Here is a 7,105-nt window from a genome sequence, read left to right as displayed (position 1 = left end):
TGCTTCTGAGTTATCTGAGTTGAAGAAACAGTTGGAAGACTTGCTTGAGAAGAAGTTTGTTAGACCAAGTGTTTCACCTTGGGGAGCGCCGGTTTTGCTAGTAAAGAAGAAAGATGGTAGTATGCGGTTGTGTATTGATTATCGGCAGTTGAACAAGGTAACAATCAAGAATAGGTATCCACTTCCGAGAATTGATGATTTGATGGATCAGCTAGTGGGTGCACGAGTTTTCAGCAAGATTGATTTGAGATCAGGTTATCACCAGATTAAAGTAAAAGATGAAGATATGCAGAAGACAGCTTTCAGAACGCGTTATGGTCACTATGAATATAAAGTTATGCCTTTTGGTGTTACCAATGCACCTGGAGTGTTTATGGAGTATATGAATCGCATCTTCCATGCATTTCTGGATCGGTTTGTGGTTGTGTTTATCGACGATATTTTGATCTACTCCAAGACTGAAGAAGAACATGCTGAGCATCTGAAGATTGTCTTACAAGTGTTGAAAGAGAAGAAACTTTATGCTAAATTGTCTAAGTGTGAATTCTGGTTGAATGAAGTGAGTTTCCTTGGCCATGTTATTTCCGGAGATGGTATTGCTGTGGATCCGTCTACAGTCGAAGCTGTATCGCAATGGGATACTCCTAAGTCCGTTACAGAGATTAGAAGTTTCTTGGGTTTGGCTGGTTACTATAGAAGGTTTATTGAAGGATTTTCTAAGTTAGCTCTTCCGCTAACGCAGTTGACTTGTAAAGGTAAAACTTTTGTGTGGGACGTCCATTGTGAGAAAAGTTTCGGTGAATTGAAGAAGCGTTTGACGACTGCTCCAGTGTTAATTTTGCCGAAGTCAGATGAACCTTTTGTGGTTTATTGTGATGCGTCCAAGTTGGGTTTAGGAGGTGTACTTATGCAAGAAGGTAAAGTGGTAGCTTATGCTTCAAGACAGTTGAGAATCCATGAGAAGAATTATCCTACGCATGATCTCGAGTTAGCGGCCGTAGTCTTTGTATTGAAGATATGGAGACATTACTTGTATGGTTCGAGATTCGAGGTGTTTAGTGATCACAAGAGTTTGAAGTATTTGTTCGATCAGAAGGAATTGAATATGAGGCAGCGAAGATGGCTCGAATTGTTGAAAGATTATGACTTTGGTTTGAATTATCATCCAGGTAAAGCTAATGTTGTTGCGGATGCCTTAAGTAGGAAGACATTGCATATGTCCGCTATGATGGTCAAAGAGTTCGAATTGCTTGAACAGTTTAGAGATATGAGTTTGGTTTGCGAATGGTCACCTCAGAGTGTGAAATTGGGTATGCTGAAGATTGATAGTGAATTTCTGAAAAATATCAAGGAAGCACAGAAAGTTGATGTAAAGTTTGTGGACTTGTTGATTGCTAGAGATCAGACTGAAGACAGTGATTTTAAAATCGATGATCAAGGTGTGTTGAGATTCCGAGGAAGAATTTGTATCCCAGACAATGAAGAGATTAAGAAGATGATTCTTGAAGAGAGTCATAGAAGTAGCTTGAGTATTCATCCGGGAGCTACGAAGATGTATCATGATTTAAAGAAGATTTTCTGGTGGTCTGGTTTGAAACGAGATGTGGCACAGTTTGTGTATTCCTGTTTAGTTTGTCAGAAGTCGAAAGTCGAGCATCAGAAACCCGCTGGGATGATGGTACCTTTAGATGTGCCAAAATGGAAATGGGATAGTATATCGATAGATTTTGTGACGAGTTTGCCGAATACTCCGAGAGGGAGCAACGCAATTTGGGTTATTGTTGATAGATTGACGAAGTCAGCTCATTTCCTACCTATTAATATTAGTTTCCCTGTTGCCCAGTTGGCAGAGATTTACATCAAAGAGATTGTGAAGCTGCATGGTGTTCCTTCGAGCATTGTATCAGATAGAGATCCAAGATTTACTTCTAGATTTTGGAAAAGTTTGCAAGAGGCTTTGGGTTCGAAGTTGAGATTGAGTTCGGCGTATCATCCACAGACAGATGGTCAGTCGGAGAGGACAATTCAGTCGCTAGAGGATTTGTTGAGAATTTGTGTTCTTGAGCAAGGAGGAACTTGGGATAGTCATCTTCCGTTGATCGAGTTCACTTATAATAATAGCTATCATTCTAGTATTGGAATGGCACCGTTCGAGGCTTTGTATGGTCGGAGATGCAGAACTCCGTTGTGTTGGTTTGAATCAGGAGAAAGAGTGGTCTTAGGACCAGAGATTGTTCAGCAAACTACTGAGAAAGTTCAGATGATCCAAGAGAAAATGAAGGCGTCGCAGAGTCGACAAAAGAGTTATCATGATAAGCGTAGAAAAGATCTTGAATTTCAGGAAGGAGACCACGTGTTTTTGAGAGTCACTCCTATGACTGGTGTAGGACGTGCTTTGAAGTCAAAGAAGTTGACCCCGAAGTTCATTGGTCCGTATCAGATATTGGAAAGAGTTGGAACGGTGGCTTACCGAGTGGGTTTACCGCCGCATCTTGCGAATTTGCACAACGTTTTCCATGCGTCGCAACTTCGAAAGTATGTTCCGGATCCATCTCATGTAATTCAGAGTGACGATGTGCAAGTTAGAGACAACCTTACGGTAGAAACTTTACCGTTGAGGATTGATGATCGTAAAGTGAAGACGTTGAGAGGCAAGGAGATACCTCTCGTGAGAGTCGTTTGGTCGGGAGCGACTGGTGAAAGCTTGACGTGGGAGCTTGAGAGTAAGATGCTGGAGTCTTATCCAGAGTTGTTTACTTAAGGTAAATTTTCGAGGACGAAAATCTTTTAAGTGGGGGAGAGTTGTAACGCCCACTTTCGTTTAATCGTTTATTTAATTGAGTTTAGGCAATTATATTATAATTATATAGTATATGCATGATTTTGGTATGTTTTGATGATTTATGATGATTTGATTGATGACGTGATAAGTTATGAGTTTTGGAGGATTTGATTATGATATGAGATTTATTTTATTGTTAAATAAAATAAAGATTTGAAAATAATATAAAATATTTAGTTGAGGGCTGTTTTGATATTTTAGATAGTTTTGGGGGTGAAAGTGAGATAAGATAAGTAATTAGGAAGAGATATAAATAGGAGAAGACCTAATATTTTAGAAACTCATTGTACGTGAAAACTTTTGAAAAAGGGAGAAAAGCTTAGAAGGGAGAAGAGCATAGAGAGGGCTGCGATTTCTTCATAACCAGGTAAGGGTGAGACTAATAATTCAATAATGTTAATTACTGTAATTCTGATGATTAGTTGACAAAGTTAGGATTGATTTAGAAAAGTTTTGGAATTAGGTCAAAACCCTAAAAAAATTGATGATCAAACGGTAAAACTTGTTAGATTGATGAAAGAACCGTCCTTTAACCTTAGAATATGTTTAGGATGAATTCTGGAATCAAAATTAGGCTTTGAACCATGTTGTGTGATGGATTTTTGAGAAAAACCCTAGTCTGCCCGTGCTTCTGTTCATCGCTCGCCACGGCGAGTGATGATCCTCGCCTCGCGAGTGATGAACTTCATCGCTCGCCACGCGAGCCCCTTTCCTTCGCCTCGCGAGTTGTTTGGTGCAACTCGCCATGGCGAGCAACCCTTCCTCGCCTCGCGAGCTTAGGCAGAGTGCATGTCATATTTCGTGTTTCGACCTTTTTAGTTGAATCTTGTATGCCTTTGAGTACCTGAACATACCTAGTATTGATTAGGAATGAATGTAGGATCAGAGGGAACCCAGAACAACCTTAGTTTGGGAGTTGAGTGGTACTCGCCATGGCGAGTAAGTACTCTCGCCTCGCGAGTACAACCAGGATGAACTCGTTTATGTGTTTATGCGATATGTGTCGCACTTGTTGATCAAGAGTGAACCCCTAACTGGTAATGAGACCTAGTGATGTCGTTTAATGCAGACTGTAGAGTTGTCTAAGTTATATTAATATTAATTGAATATGAACTATTGCATTGTATATTCATGCAAGATAAGAAGATGTGATAATGATACAAATTATGTGCTTGATATAACGATATCATCTTGTTATGTGACCTGTTTATGCTGCTTCCGTTATTTAACTAAGTGCATAATTATATGATGAAGTTTAGCTCCAAATTATTGGATGCATGTTGATAAGTGATTACGATGTTTTGTTCATATGTGTCCATGCATAGCATATCATTGAGCTTAGTCCTCACCACGAATATTAGGAGCTTTGTCCTCCGCACGTTTTATAGGAGCTTTGTCCTCCGCACGATTAAAGTATATTAATACTTATGATGACGATTGGTACCACATGCATATAAGGAGTCTAGGAGCATTGTCACATTGTCATGATTAAGATGCCTTGTTGATGATGAATGAATATGTGATTACGTGATAAGTGTTCATTGATTAATGTTATTTTATTATGAAATCTCACCCCTTCTGCTTGAAAATGTTGCCCTTCGTATGGGTAACTTGCAGGTGATCGTGCTTAGTGTGCAGTTGCTTCTGTGAGTGGCCTTGCCTCACTGTGTCGTCTAGGTCGCTCTGATACGTAACGGGATGGGGTTTATGTTTATGCATGCTTCATTCTCTTACGTGACTATTATGTTATTTTTATAATGTTATGGATTACGATATGAACTGTTTGATGGGGCCTGCGTGCCAAAACGTTTTATGAATTATGACTATGATATAATTTCCGCTGCAATGTTTAAGATATTGGTTAAAATTATTATTTAACTGTTTTGGATTATGTTTTATGTGATATCCCGTTGATTATGATGCTTACTCTGATAAATGTTTTTAAGAATTTTTATGTTGGGAAAACGGGGTGTTACAGCAGATAATGTTTCGTTGTCTCTCCCGACGATCCGAGGGGACAATCTCTCAATACGCATCATTAAGGATGTTTACATCAAGGGTTTGGAAAAATACAGACACAACATGCACTGTCTGTTGTTTTTGAACAAGGGCTATGAGCTGTATTCCACCAAGGAAATAACATCAAGGATTTCAAAAATATGGACGACTTGCGCACATCCCTCGCTATGGGGACTGTTAACTTGAAACCCGCGCGCTCTAGGGGGTCCGCTGAAGATGTTATATTGGAATATTAGAGGTATACGTAATCCGGAATCTCGCATTACTCTTAAAAACCTCTGTGACTCTCACAAGCCTAATATTATTTTTATTGCTGAGCCTATGATTCCTTTTGAGAATGTCCCCCATTTATTTTTATGGAATATTAATGTCACTAAGTTTTGTTCAAATGATCGTCCGCTTCGCATCCCTAATTTGTGGGGTCTTTGGGGAAATGATTTAGAGAGGACTAAACTTTCAATATCTAGAAAATTGATTACATTTTTTCATAAAATATCTAGAAAATAATCTCGAAATTTTTCAATATTAAAATCATTTTTTTATTCTATAAAAAACGAATCATATATTTAAATTACATTTATTAGCGTCCAGACGGGCACTCCCATGTCCGTCTGTCCGCTCTCTCTACTGCACTAACGTATGTATATATATATATATATATATATATATATATATATATATATATATATATATATATATATATATATATATATATATTTTTGATGTTTCTTTGTATAAATTATTTTTAATGTAACACATATGGGAAGAGTTAAAGTAAGAGATGAATTTACTAAAAAAAATAAGACATTAAATAAACAAATAATAGGAATATAGAAGAAATGAGATCCCCTAAAAAAATAGACAACATTATTGTATAATTTGATTCAAAATGAAGAAGGAATATGTACCTTTTTTAACTCTCATGCAGTGTCGCTGGTTCGTCTCTCTTATGTCTATATTCTCTAGTTCTTCTTTTTTTGGTTCTCGCATGCAGATGGACACTCTTGTATCCATCTGTCTGCCCTTTTTTGTTTTGTTGTTGCACCAACAGGTAAGTTAATTAATATTTATCTACTATTTAAATATTTCACAAACCATAAAGCAAGTTCTACCCTGTTAAAAACATATAGAAACAACGAAAATGAAAATATATGTTTAGTGTAAAAAAATTGTAATCATACTTTTGATACTCTATTTCAGATTGTGTGTCATAATATTTGTGCAAACATGTATCATCCCGTAACTACATGACATTCTTTTACCCACTGTGTGCTTCATTTTCATGCTGTTTGGACATTGTTTTGGTAATTTAAACTACACAATGCCTCTTTTCTCAAAGTGGTTTATATACTTGTACTTTTTATTTGATCTAACAAACGTATTTAATCAAGAAACAATTGTTTAATTTTATTACTTTGCATACAATATTATATTAATATATCTAAGCAAGAGAACCGAAGAAGAATGAATATGATAATCTCGTAACTTATAATGAAGCAAATATTTGATGCACTTCAGTAGTTAAGAGCTAAGCTACATAGTTGATGCCTTTCATTAGTAAATAACAAAATAGATGTACGTGGTAAAAAGTTACTCAATTAATGCAGTTCTCTTTCCATGTTCAGCATTGTGTTCTCCAAATTTACATTATTTCAAATCAAAATGTAGTACACATTCATCATCTCAATCAGCACCACAATCTCATTGTCTACATTTTTTTTTTGCACGTGCAGTTAATAACCATCATCATCGCCTTCTTATCTTCTGGTATGTCTATCTCTTTATCTACATTAGTGTCACTATCGTTGCTGCGTTGCCTGCTTTCTTCCCCGCAACTATGTCTTAACGCCTTGATCTTACCGTGGCCATTGTAGCCCATTTGGTCATCACTTTTTCTTAATTTCTCTCGCAAATATCCTTCCATTTCCTCTATCTTTCGGCAGTGACGCGAGAAAAATACCATCCACTTTGAAACGAACAAAAGGAGAGTAAAAGAAGGAAATAAAATTTAAAAAAGAATAGAGAGCGCTTCCTGCCGATTGGTGGTATATGGAAGCCGCACTCCAACATTACATTTATTCATAGCCGCCGACTAATGCACTGTTTCTGTGACAACCTCTGTACTCTACTTTTAGCTTCAATTTTCCTCGCCCCATCTCAATTGCAGCGGCGTTTATCTATATCATTTTTCCTTGTTTCTATTGTTGATGAATAAAGTAAAAATCAAATGAGATAAAAATAACA

The sequence above is a fragment of the Medicago truncatula genome, chromosome 3 (genome assembly GCF_003473485.1).
Source record: "Medicago truncatula cultivar Jemalong A17 chromosome 3, MtrunA17r5.0-ANR, whole genome shotgun sequence".
In the NCBI taxonomy this organism is placed as follows: Eukaryota; Viridiplantae; Streptophyta; class Magnoliopsida; order Fabales; family Fabaceae; genus Medicago; species Medicago truncatula.
This window is presented reverse-complemented; position numbering follows the sequence as displayed.